Genomic DNA, 13,598 nt, shown 5'->3' with positions numbered 1-13,598 from the left:
CTGTGTGACAGACTGGAGTGGAAACCCTGATGCTCTGGCATGCTCCGAGGACGCGAGGTTAGTTCACCTAGCATCTATTTCTTGTCCAGTTGTGGAAATGCCTTTGCCGCCATATCAGGAATATCTAGCCGAGGTGTGGATGAGCATGTAGCATTCGTCTGTTAATAGCAGGGCCTAATACGTGTAGCCCTGGTTGTGATTTATTTCAGTTGATATTAAAGTTGGGATTGACTGCGGCGCTGGTTTGGCATCTTAATGCAGTAGCATGACAGAGTTAGTGAACTCTTCTCCCCTCACTGCACCTTCTCTCATCCTTTCCTTTGCCAAATTTGGACGCTGACACTAAATGGATCTGCCATAATTCAGACGTGAGTGGGGGGATATCTATATATATATATATATATATATATATATATATATATACGTCTGTGTGTTAGTGTGTGTGCGGCTGTGTGTGGTTGTGAAGTGAGGCATTATGGCAAAAAAAAAAAAAAGCCTGAATAATTTAGCGCTCACATTATTTTCTAATGCCATTCTTTAGAATCTGACTGTGTCACTCTAACAAATGCATGTGTCGGAAAGTTCAGGGGATTTTGTAGGGCGCCTGTGAACAGTGAGTGATGGCAACCAGCCGACTCTCAGCTCCCTCTTGTCTACCAACAGCTCCATGTGAGCCTGGCGCACCATATTCCCTTCTCAGAACTAACGCCGTGGCGAATCGAAACAAAAAGGCCACATATTTTATTTATGTGTCAAAAGTGCGGTGAAAGGAGGGCAGGAAGGAGGGAGCGGGGCGTATCACTCTATCCGTCGGTTGATATCATTCCATCCATGCGGATCAATTCTCCCAGACAGAGGGAGATGAGAAAGGAGCGAGCACGAGAAGGGAGGGAGGGAAAGAAGGAAGGAGAGCTGAAATGGTGGTCATATTGATTTGTCAAAGAAATACAGCGTTGAGTGTTTTGCTTAAACGTCCACATAAACCTGAGCTGTCAGAGGTGGGCGGGCATGTACTGACATTTGGCCACACCGAAAATCGTGGATTTTCTGCTTGGCTTAGCTGTAGACAGTCTTACCCATCAACTTTATGTGGAAACAGGTTAAAGTGGCCTCTGCTTGCTCAAGACTGTGCTTTGTGGCATATAAACAAAAAAAACAAAATTAATTAGCCACACTTTTTACACAAAATCTAAACTCAAAGTGCAAAGACATGGACTGTGGATTGTACTCTGATGTTAGCTGCTGAATTCCCATTTTCTCTCTAATGAGATCAGAGCCTACAATCATTGGAAAGATTGTGAACTAAGGAAACATACATGACTGATGACAAGTATGGAGCACTGAGCAATGATCCTCCAGGGACTTTAGGTGTCCATGTTTAACAGGTAAGTTCACTGGATCACCTGTCCCAGTCACTTGAAAACAATCTAACCCCCATATTCCTACAGGATCCAGGCCATAATGAGCATAACCCCCCCCCCCCCCCCCCCCCCCCCCCCCCTAAAATCAGGTTTTTTTTAACATGTTCAAGTACATCTGCAGCTTCTTAGGCTAATCACATTCCTAAATTGTGAATAACTACAGCAACCTTGGTAAGAGTGGAAAGAAAAACACTACAACATTGTGTTAAGATATAACCTCAATTAAGACCACCCACGCACATTTAGCTGACTGTGGTGAAACTCCCACAGCGAGAAAAGACTAAGACAGCAACACGGTGCTTAATTGGTTCAAGGAATCTGCCAGAGATCCTGGTGTGTTTATCCACTCTCCAAAAATGTAGTCAGTCCCATATTTGACCATGGAGGAATAGAGGAAAGCCCTCTTCCACTCTGTGACTACATACCTGGCACAAGGACAAGAGTGGAGGGGTGCAATGAAATTAAAGAGCAGTTAAAGAAAACTGGAGAAAAGAGCAGAGAGTGTGCACAGGGCCATAAAAGGGATAGTTTAACCATTGATCGAGAGCAGTGGTGGAAATGGCAGCTGTAAATCAATTTTATCTTGGAGCAGCTAAAGAGTGTTTTCTAATGAGGTTAATGCCACATAATGGCTAAATTCTTCTGCTTAAGAGATGCCCTCAAGGTGCTGGCGAGAGATAGATGTCGCCATGGAAAGCTTAACACTACACCATTCAACACCAAGCAGACGGATGCCTTCTTCTCTTGGGGAGATTGTATCTTAAATGATGTTAAACCTTTATTCGTTAGAAGGTTTCAGGGGATCATTATGTCATTCAGTACACCTGTGTCTAGACAGCTAGTTTTATGGATAAATCTGTAGCTGAGTTTGGGTGTTTAGTAAATTATTCAGACTGTTTTGTCCCCTTCAAATAGGACGAGTTCTTCCCTGACCACAACTACAGCATGTAAAACAAACAAAACCAATAACTACTATTACTACTTACTATTTCCACATTTCAATCAAATTCAAACAACACAATTGTTTAAATGTACAACTTTACAGTTTTTTTTAAATACCGCTTGTCTTCTCAGTGCTTGGCAGCAGACAGGCTAGCATGTCAAACTGGAATGGGCCGGGTACTGCATCTGAAAAGACAAACTGACCCAGCACTAATAGATTATGAATCAAATTGACCTCTGGCAAATAGTAGTGTTTATGAAATCCTTTATGTTTTGGGAAATGAGGCCTGAACTCTCTACACACAAGTACTGCATTCACACACGCACGCATGCACGCACACACAAACACACCCACACACACACACACATAGAGGTTTTTCCAAAAATACATGTTCATCTACAGCGCCATGTGACATGTGCACTAGGGTTAAAGTAAAATCAACAAGTCCTACAACCCATACGACCACAAAGGTTGTTCCTATCCTATAAAACGAGCTAGAGGAGCGTTTCAAACACGTGGTTAACATTGTAAAACGGGTGATGCACGCAAACAAAACTACGTGGTTATGTTCAGGCAACAGAACGACTTAGTTAGGATTTAGGAAAAGGTCAGGATACAGGCTAAAGTAAGTTAGTCTGTGATGTTACCCAACTAACGGGTGTGAAGTAAGCATGTAACACATTACGTTAAAATAACTCAACGTTGACTTTTGTTTGGCAACACACCGGTCTTGTTGGTGAAAGTCCTTTGTTTGTTTGACCCAACCTCGCTTGTACAAATACCCTATGAAGTTATTTTTTGGGGAACACAGGCTGACTCAAATTAGTAAAGGCTGTCATATAGGTCAATATTTTAGATTTCTTGCCCATATTCACATCCATCAATCTATTTTTAAAGCATATCCAAGTATGCGTCATGGTGGCAACAGGCTAAGTAAAGTAGCCTTATGTCCTTGTTCCTAGAGACATCATTTGGATCTTCTTAGGGGAACCTCCATCGTTCCCAAGCCAGATAGGATATGTAAGTGTGTTCTTTGTCTGCCCTGGGTTCTCTTCCAATTTGGATGTACTATAAATACCACCACAAGGAGGTGGCCAGGAGACAACCTGATTAGATACCTGAAACAATCTAACTGGCTCTTTCTAAAGCTCCTGGATATCTGACCTTCCCAGCCTGATGAACTTAACAGACCTACACTCAGCGACACAAACCTAGGGTCAGAAAACTGGGCATTCTGTCATTATTGGACTGAAAATTGACTGTTTTCATATTGAAAATGATCAAGTATTTAGTATATTAAATCCCCCACTGCAGGTGTGATCTGCCTCTGATATGGATATGTTATCAAAATGTCACATTAGGAAACAGGTATATCAATTTTATAAAATTGTGTAACGGCATGGGTTCAAAAAAGACTAGTGAGAAGAATAGTATTTTCGTTTTAAAAACAAAACAGACCAGACCTGATACTTGTGTCTTAACCAGACACACATATACAGGGCTCCAGTGAGTGCATACCAGTCTGAACCAGTTGTGGAATTAAAAGGGTGGGTGAGTTTTTGAAAGGCCAAGAAAGTTGGTTCCAAACCAGAGCTGTCCAAAGGTAATTACAGTGTGCGAAACATCAAGCAAATGTCAGCTACTGTAAGTTGGTCAGCCAGCATCTTTTGTTTTACCCCTTTGTTTCCTGAATGTGCTCCTTTGCACCTCTTGCTAAGTTGGGGTAGTGAAACAAAGGCATAAAGAGGAAGCTTTGAGAGTCAACAACTGGTGCAACCACAACCGATACGTGCAGGGATTCCCAAAGCATCCAGTATCAAGACTAATCACGTGCTAGCTAGCTTACATGTCAGCAGATGCAGACGTGTTGAAATATTACATTACACAAATTACATTAGATAGTAATGGACGCATAAGGAATCCTCTTTGTCTTCAGTGAGAGTGATCCGAGGAGTCTGTTAGCTGTAAACTAGACTCCACCATAAGGTTGTTGTTGACGGATAGCAGCTCATAATCAGAAAATGTGGTGAGGAGACACCGTGGGTGTATTGCATTATTAGAGAGGCTTGGAAGACTCAGGTGATGACGAACAGGCTTTTTGAGTTTCCAGTATTAAGGAATTCTTAATCATATCCACCATATTGGTGGTGGATGAAGCACTGGCGCACGCTACTTAAAGTTTTAATCAAACACTGACCACATATATCGATCTAAGCATATCGTACTCATTCAGCGGCAATACGAGAATGGCAAACTGTTGAAACAGATAGATGATGTGCAGACACGTATTTAAAATAATGCTATCATATAACACAGTGTCTGCAAACCAATCTGATGTGAGTGTGTGTGTGGGTGTGTATGTGTATAAAAAAAATGAGTACAACCAGCGTGTGGCATGAAACTTAAGGAAAGTTCATCTCCACAGACCTCTAGCATTGATCACTGGGGCCCTAAAGCTATTATCATGATCTAATTAGGTTTAACATAAGTCTGTGTCACGGCCCGGTGCAAGGCTGTCTTGTCCCCAATTCCACACTTTCACAGCATCCCTATTTAAAAATAGCACACATGTGCCACGCATACATGCAGTGAATACTAATACTTTTTTTCCCCCAGTTACACTGAGATCCACTTTAATGTCAGACTGAGGTCTAAGCAGGAGGAGATGATGTAATTTTGCAAAGCAATGAACAAAATAAATAAAATATGACTCCTAGTTTTAAATGATTATCCTGAAGAATTGTGTTTTTAAATACATGCATAGCTGTTACTTCAGAAAATACAAAACACTTTGATGAACTGGCTTTAAAGATATATATTGTTTGAGTCAGCAATTCATTTAAAATCATACCACTTTAGTATTGTTGGTGGGAATGAAATAGTCTCTTGATTAATGCACTTTTTATAGTATAACATCCCATCTGTTTTCTGATGTGTCTCACAATTCTCACAAAGATGCAACATTAAGACATTTATTTTTATATCTAATGGATATATCTACTTATATATTGTCTGACTCAGCAATAGAGAGTAGTCATAGTGATATTTATTTCAACAAGCGACCACATACGTGCATGCATCCACACTTTCATGCTTTCACACACATACAACCTCACAAAAACTTGATGTCGATGTCAAATGATAGCCTCCAAGGGTGAAAACTGTGGCCGCCAAACGGTGAGGACATTTTTTTTGGACCGACCATCAATTCTATAGAGCTGCAGGTCGCAGCTAAAGATGTACAAATAAATATATGATCAGTTTTCTGTTGTGAAAAGGACTAAAACCAAACTGATTCCTTTGATTTTAGCCAATTCTCTTCCAGTCTACTCTTTGTATTTTCTGTGAGCTGTGAGTCGGAGATGATGTGAATACCTCTGGCTCAAAATGTGTAAAAGGTAAAACATGTAGCCAGTGACCTAATAAGAAGACCTTTGAGGTGCGGCCATTAATACAGCTGTCAAAAATATTCCATAATAGAATAGTATATTTAATTTGTTTTATGTACCTTATATCTGGGCTGCCATGCTTTAATACAGCTGTGAATTACCTACTCTGACACCTTATTCATTTTCAACATGATTAGCGGCAGTGGTGTGCATGGCTGGCGCAGTGGGTGGCTGTGGCCCAGTGCACACACTCATGGGCTCATTATGCCATTGCGCAGGTGTAATGGAATGACACCCCGCCCCCCTCCAACACACACACACACACACACACACACACACACACACACACACACACACACACACACACATACAAGGCCTTGCATGTACAAACTCAAGAACATGAAAGCTTGCACACAGACTGAATACAGTGGGCCCTCTTGGCCTCTTCACAAAGCAACCTTTTTTCAATGTTGTACAATCTAGGCATCCACTACAGTCTTATTATTTCAGGGCCAGGCTGAGGGTCCATGCTACAGTCCCCATATAAGGGAAGACAAGTCTAAAAGAGTAAAAAAAAAAAACGTGTTAAGAGGACTTCCCTCCCTCTCCACTACTCCTGTGTCCTCTGTTATTATGAATAGTGGTGGTAAGAGAGAAAAGCATATACTCCATTCAAATCTGTTCATAGTTCCTGAAGGACCACTCTCACCAGACGAGGGCCCTCCCCCCCCCCCCCCCCCTCCCTCTTTTGATTGATATGTGAAATCCGTCTCTCTGCGCAGCTCTAAAGGCAGTCCCTGTGTGTGTCTGAAAGGTGCTCATTGTTGAGTAGAGACCACTTTGTCAAGAAACAATTCTGTTCCCAAGGAAGCTGAGAATGTCTTAAAAAGGATACAGGCCCTTATTGTGTACATTGGGGAACTTTAATTTTGTGTGTGAGGTCATTTTAATCCTGATTAATTTTTATAGTAGCGGTTGTAGTTCAATGGCCGCTCGCCCTAATGCTCTAAAGAAGGAGCAAAATAAAGGAAGAATGGGAAAGAATGAAAAACCCACCCACAGGCCCGTTGAACAATCCTAAACTTAATGTGTCACAGAGAGCGAGGAGGAAGGGTAGAGGCCTTTGTTGATGGACACATTGGGATGTATTTAAGTTCTACAAAGGAGATTCCCTGAATGGAGGCTTGATTTCTGCTACAAGGTTTAAAAATGCGTGCTCTAAAGATAGATTTGCCACGGGATAAAGTTTCTGTTTGGTAATCTCTTAGGCCACAGAAGCTGATGTGAGTGAACCACCCAAGACCTTGTTTCTGAACTGATGCCAAAAAGGAAAGGCAACAAGCGTCTACACAGACATGCATCTATGACACTGCTAATGGTATGATTGAGCATTCTTAATTGGCATATTGGATTGTTCCAACCCCATTTTATCACATTTGACTGAGGCAAACTTTCCCAATGGAAGTCATGTCATGTCAGAGTCTTATTCTTTATGATAATAGATGGGCAACCTCTCAGACTTCTTCTTTTGTGCAAACTAATGGTCTTGTTTGAGCAGCAGTTTGTCTTTTCATCTGAGCTGCGTGGCTGTTTTGTTGTCGGTTCACCCTCTGGCCTCGTGTAGGTTTAGACTGGATACGAGCCTATTAGGCAGGCGAGTCCAAGTGTAAACACGGAGCAGCTGAAATGGCGACACTAAACTGGATAAAGTTACTAGATTTGTGTACATTTTTACAAATTAAAGCACTAGATAAACACATAAAATGTTTTATTTTGTCCCTTTTGTCAAAATGTTGCACCATCGCAAAGGCTTGCTCATAACCATTGTGGCTAAATGGAAACTGGATATTTTTTTGAGAAATGGCAGGGTGAAACCAAACAGCATGATTCATAATGGTTATTTATGTAGCATGTAGCTGAGACTCAGCAGGGGGCAAAGGCATGGTCTTTACTAAGTACGTCTCTCTGCTTAGTTTCTCCTCAGTCGGGCTTGCGGCCTGTCTTCCTGATAAATATTCTCATATGGATACCGAAAAACATCATCTCCATGTTTCTGATCTTTCCCAAAATAATGAGAGTAAGAGTCTGTCATTCTCGAGCAAATAAAAGTGGCACATCATGTCGGAGGCAGACATATTGCACATAGTTTGGGTTACCTTTAACTTGGCGATGGATCCTCACAATGCTTCCAAATTCCAGCAGCTAGCAAACATACACATACCTCCACTGACACTTGTTCCCTCTTTTTCCTCTAACTGTCCTTTATTTCTTCTCTGCTTTTCCCTCCTCCCTCTTTCCCTCTGTTCGGAGATGCAGGGATCCAAGTGTGCAATGGTGCATTACTAAGGACACCTGCTCTGTTGATGTGGCCAGGCAGATTGACTGTGTGTGTGCATGCGGGCATTTATTAATTCATCAACTTTTAGGCTGAGACTGGGACCAAACCCATCAAAATTGTTCCGAAATGAATCTGTCCATTTCTGCCTCAATTTATGCATAATGGGCTTTTAATTCTGTGCCCTGCAACAAGCTGTAACAGTGCCCTTCTCAAGGTTTAGCGCCAAAAATAACAAGAAACCCAAACCATGCCGGCATAAAGTGGTTTATAAAGCAATGGTGGGGAAGATAATCATGAGCAAAACACAAATTACATTTATTATTTTTCGATAAAATATCTTAGTGTTCCCACACCTTCTTAAACATCAAATTCAAGAAATGTATCAAGGACTTTCCAGGCCCAATTGACTAAATTCAAGGATCCAACGCGGCATAGAGACACAGATGATGGTAAATTACCGTCGCACTTTCTCGAGGCAGGTGGTGCGTGAAACAATGACAGGAGACACACCTGCAGACAGCTGAATGCAGCCTATTTACTTGATAGAATATCAAAAGAAATAACGCTTGTCTATTTTTTGTCTAGTTATCAAACACTTTCAAGGCCTTGATTTTCCCCCCTTTAAATTCACAAACTTTCAAGGATTACAAGGACCCATGGGAACAATATCATATAGCATTAATTTATACCACCTTAAATCTATTTAAAATGAGAATAGAAAAGAGATTTATATGGAACAGTAAGAAGACAAAATAATGGGTCTTCACCCTCCGCTACATCCCTGAAACAGATGCTTCAACCTCCAAACAAAATCACATGACGCCTCCCTCCACTTGCCATTTCATTAATTTCTCAAAAATAAGTCATCTTTGCAGAGGGTCAGAATTGACAAAGGAGGGAGAGTTCCAAGCCTAGGAGGGCACAATATGTTCTGTCACATTATACTGTACTTTCTCTTCGTGCTCAGGAAGGAAAAAAAGAGTGGAAGGGAAGGGGAGCAAAAAGGAATATTTTTATTACTGACATGAATGAGTTCTGTTCATGTCCCCCCCCTAAACCCCACAAAAATGTGCCCTGTACCCCCACCGCACCCCAAACTACATACAAAAAAAATTCCTATTCACTTAGTATGTAGGTCACATTACAGTTGTGTCTAGCTATTGGATATGGGCTTAGATAACTGTTTGTTGAGTATTAAATGCTTTTGCTGCCTCAGCAGCCTCTGCCACTGGTATTTCTCACACAACTGTGCAACTGAAAGGAGGCAGCGCCGCAGCAAAAATCATGTCACACACACACACGCACACACACACTTTCAACCTCTGACGCTTTTTGTGTGTACTTAAAAAAAAATGTTGTTTGCATAAAACATTCACTTTTCTCACATAAAAGTGCCTTATGCGAAGTTGAAAACAGATTCTAAAAGCGAGTTAAAGCAGCGTCTAAACGAGGACAGTGCCATGGTGAATAGGAGGTAAACCCATTGACATGAGGTGCTAGCTCAAGCAGATGAATCTTTGCTTTTCTTTCCTCTTATCCCTGTTTGCTTTGGGTGACCTTGCTCACCAGCCCTGATGCCGTGTGTTCACATAGCACTGGGCTAATGGCTTAGATAGGCCCCAGCGTGGACGGTACTTCCCACCGAAAACACCCCGCCATATTCGACCCTTCCCTCCTCAATTGTACACTCGCCGTTCGCTACAACCTCCGATTTGAAAAGGGCCAAGCGGAGGTGCAGGGCAGAGGAGGAAATTGCACCTGCTTTTATACCAGCAGGATCCAGACGAGGAGTGTGTGTTCACTTAAAACAGAGAGGCAGGAGACAAGAGGGGCACCTAGCCGCTGTACAGTTTTGCCCTCTGTTGTCTTTGCATGAAATGAAAGATGCAAGAAGTGTGTGTGTGTGTGTGTGTGTGTGTGCGTGTGTGTGTTTGTGAGTCATCCTCCCCTCCCTCCGTCCTTTGTATGAAATGAGCCCAGATGGTGATTGATTTTTCAAGTGCTGACACCCCTGCTTGAGAATCACCCCTCCTTTTGACACACACACGCACACACACACGCACGCACGCACGCACATACACACTCACACAGACACACACACACCGCAAGCTCACACACACACACACGCACAAATACACACACACATACCCTTCTTTGTGCCGAGCAAGTGAGGCACACTAACATCTCTGTGCCATCATCATCTTTGTGACTGCCAGCAACCACCATTGATCGACAAAAGTATGCATGCAAACAAACAGACACACACACCCACACACACACACACACACACACTCAGATGCATGGATTGTCACACACGCACATACAAACACAGAGCAAATAAAACTAAATAAAATATTACAAATCATAAAGATAAAAAGTTTAGCAGATCAACATCATTTCTTTTGATAGGGAAAAAAAAAAAATCTTCTCATTCCAGATTCTGAAATGTGAGAATTTGCTGTTTTTCTCTGTTTTATATAATTGTAAATGAAATACTGTTGGCTGGACAGAACCAGCTATTTGAAAGTTTCACCCTGGGCTCAGGACAACTGTGATGGGCAGAGATGCTTTTTGATGTTGGGTATTTAGAAATGGATTACATTTTATTATAGATCGAATGTGCAAAGGCAAATAGAGTTCACTTTCTACAAATAAATACAAGGCGTGAATAAAGGTCATACAGAGTTTGAGTGGAAAAAAAAATAAGATAGTGATTGAAGTATCATTTGAGAGAATCTTTCGATGTTAACAGACAGACAGACGGAGACACAGAGCGATGTTAGTCAGGGATAGGGTAAAGTGACAGAGAGCTGTACGCAACAGCAGCCCCATTGAGTTAAAGTGGCTGTGTGGCTAAATGATGTCATTGGCTAACTAGGCGTTCTCAGGCCATTGCCTCTGTTTGCGTGACTAAATACATACAATTAAGGCCTAGGCACTTCTCAATCTCTGTGAACTCATTGTTATCCCCGGGTTCAAGAGCACTGATAATGGGGGCCAGAGGAAAACAGGCGTAGCAGCGAGAGAGACAGAGAGCTGGTGGGTAAAATAGACATCTCATTATTAGTGGCATTCTCTTTCACCCCAACAGCGCTACTAAAGCCTTGCTCACTCATCTGTCCCTTTTTCTGCCTGTTTTCTTTTTTACCCGTGGCTCTTTCTCCTCGGCTCACTTTTCCTTTTTTTTCTACCTTTTTCTTCCCATTATTTTGCACAAAAAAAAGATTCCGTCCTTTTTTCTGTTTCTGTGTCTCTCGCCTTTCTCCTCCTTTGTTATGTGAGGATGCTTTGTATGAGCAGCGTTTGCTCCCATACAGTGGCTGGTTTTCACTTGGGGGCTGAGAATGACACGCACTTCTTACCAATGTAACCAATTGCATATTGTGAAGTTTCTGTTTCTGTTCGCTGTAACCCTACATGAAACTGAAGAGCAACTTTTTCGATAATTTTGAAAAAAAACACAAGAACTACAAAAACATTCATATAGGAAATAACTAACCCTCAGTGTAGCGCATCTAGAGCAGTGGAGGTCACATCATGTTCCTCCTCCCATAACACAGACACACTCACACTCACACACACACACACACACACACACACACACACACACAAACCAGATTGAGTGTAATCGTCTAAAGCGAGACTTCCCTGATGGCCTCGACACTTGACAGTGATGCCCTCAAGTCTAGGAGAAAACTCTGTAACTGGAGAACGATTGCTTCTGTCTGTCTTGAGTAACTGGATCACCATGCCGTCCTCCCTGCCCACAGGCACACACACACAGACACGAACGATACACATTCATTCATACACACGAATGGCACAAACACAAAGATATTGTTTCACTGAGACACACACAGACAGATTTACAGATAGACACCAACAGCCAGAGAGGAACGGAAGTAAACTCACACACAGATTCAGCCAGAATGCACTGTGCATGACAAGAGGTGTGTTTGAGGCACGTCGGAGAGGGGTGGGGGGGGAGGGCGGCGCATTCTCCTCCAGTCGTCGGCGGGGCGCGGCGGCGGTAGCCTAGGTAAATGGATCTTATTTAGCGGCGCGTCAACACGTGTAAGGGGGCTTACGGCTCATTACTCTGGGCCCCGATCCTCTCTGCTCACCCACTGATGGATGGCAGGGGCTGCTGGGAGGAGGTGCAGGTGGGGGGCGGGAGAAGGAGAGCGTCATGGACATCGACCTCACCCTCCTTCCTTCCTCCCTCCCTCCTTGCCCTCTTGCTTTTATATTTCCTCTCCTCACTTTGCTTCACATACTTTTTTCTTGCTTTGAATGTAATTTTCCTCAAAGAGATTTGTGTCTTTATCTAACTGACACTCACAACCAAAAAGACAACTGTCAAATAAAATTCTGCCAGTATTTGGTTTGAATGCTATGCTATTCAACAGGCTCATGACATCATGACAGGTCAGAGTAGGAACAGAACAAGTGCATTCTCAGCTTCTGCAGTGTAAGACAGTTTGGTCTTGTGACACTCAGGTGTGTTCCTTCTTATTGCAGAGAACGTATTAATGACATATTTTCTCTTTGATCCTCTGAAGCCGATCCTGAGGTTTCTTCAATTTTCTTTTTGTGCCTATCGACTATGATTGGATGTATAAAAAAATGTACAACCGGCCACCGTCAGCCTTACAACCAGTGTTTACTGATATATCGGTGTCTGTAATTCACTGAGTTAGAAGTGAAAATGTGCCGTGTCTCAGTGCTGTTTGTCCCCGCTGTCTCTCTTCTGCTCGCTGAGCAGCGCCTGTCACTCGCTCTTCGGGGGCAGATTATTATGTTAGCAAAATAAAATGACAGAAAATCGGCCAAAACAAACAACCACCGATGCCCAAAGCCTATCGCTGATACATTCGTCCACTCGCCCAACCCCACTATGGACAGATCTTTCCCGTGTACTGTGAGGCACATTCGTGATTGTCGGCCATTTAGATAACAATTACCTTGACTTGACTCTGATGAAGGCTTGACGCTGAAGCACATCAGCAGATTTTTCGGCCCATTACTTGTAAAGTAATTAATCAAATGTGTTCCAAGGCACAATATTACAGTTTGCCTTATTCTATTTGCTATAGAATCTTCAATTCTCATTTCTCAGTTTTTTCCAAAGAACAAAAGGCATCGCAAATTGAAGTCATTACAAACTCCTTCAGTGTGTACAATGTAATTCCAGACCACCAAAAAGAAGAAAGTAACACCACACATAGTAATCGACATTCTTTAAGACCATAAGATCCAATAAAAAAAACATTTTGAAGTACTGAAGTACAGACTTTTCTTTTCATCATTGGAATGCAGAACTTATTTTTGTTTCTAAATATAATTGAGGGGAAAGAAACACATGGATGCATATCAACATTATAGTAGACTTTTACCCTCCTCACCTGTTGTTCTTTAGAGGTTTGGGAGTCTGTGATTGGCTCAGTAGGTGGTGAATTTTAGGTCAGGCCTGCTGCTTTCAAGCTCTCTACAACACCAGTCTTCTG

General features: G+C 42.2%; 1 protein-coding gene across 2 annotated transcripts in view; it reads left to right on the top strand.

The window, feature by feature from the left end:
- znf536 (zinc finger protein 536) overlaps nt 1-13,598 on the top strand; it is a 226,943-nt gene that overhangs the window by 45,478 nt on the left and 167,867 nt on the right. The window lies entirely within an intron of this gene.

Source organism: Cottoperca gobio, chromosome 3 (assembly GCF_900634415.1).
Source record: "Cottoperca gobio chromosome 3, fCotGob3.1, whole genome shotgun sequence".
Taxonomy (NCBI): domain Eukaryota; kingdom Metazoa; phylum Chordata; class Actinopteri; order Perciformes; family Bovichtidae; genus Cottoperca; species Cottoperca gobio.
This window is presented reverse-complemented; position numbering and strand designations above follow the sequence as displayed.